Below are 501 nucleotides of genomic sequence, written 5' to 3'. Positions count from 1 at the left end.
CACAAACACTACACATAAATCAGTAATCATCAAATACACACTCCTGACTCAAACCCAATAATAACATTCATATAAATAAGTATGTTATTGCCACAAAAAGCACATCTTAAGTAAGTCAAACTCTAAGCTTGCCAAAAAAAATTGCCAACTACAATTTCAAAATTAAATGTCCATGTGGAATACCAAAAAAGAAAATGCAATTTCAAAATTCAATTAGGCAAAAGCATGCATTATTCAATGGAACAACTATGAAGGATGTAAAGAAACAATATTGATACTGCAAAAGTAAGATTTTCTAAAATCCAACAGGATGAGTTTCACAATGCACACACTGTCAATTTAGGAACTCGGATGACGAACAATACACACACCCATGGACGAGATCCCCTTTCGACAAACACTACACCAAAATCATCTAGAGGGTCCCAAACGAATTCCCCTTAACCCTAATCTGGGTTGCGGTTAACTGCTGACACACACATGAAATTTAATCCCCCCCCC

Source organism: Ipomoea triloba, chromosome 16 (assembly GCF_003576645.1).
Source record: "Ipomoea triloba cultivar NCNSP0323 chromosome 16, ASM357664v1".
Taxonomy (NCBI): Eukaryota; Viridiplantae; Streptophyta; class Magnoliopsida; order Solanales; family Convolvulaceae; genus Ipomoea; species Ipomoea triloba.
This window is presented reverse-complemented; position numbering follows the sequence as displayed.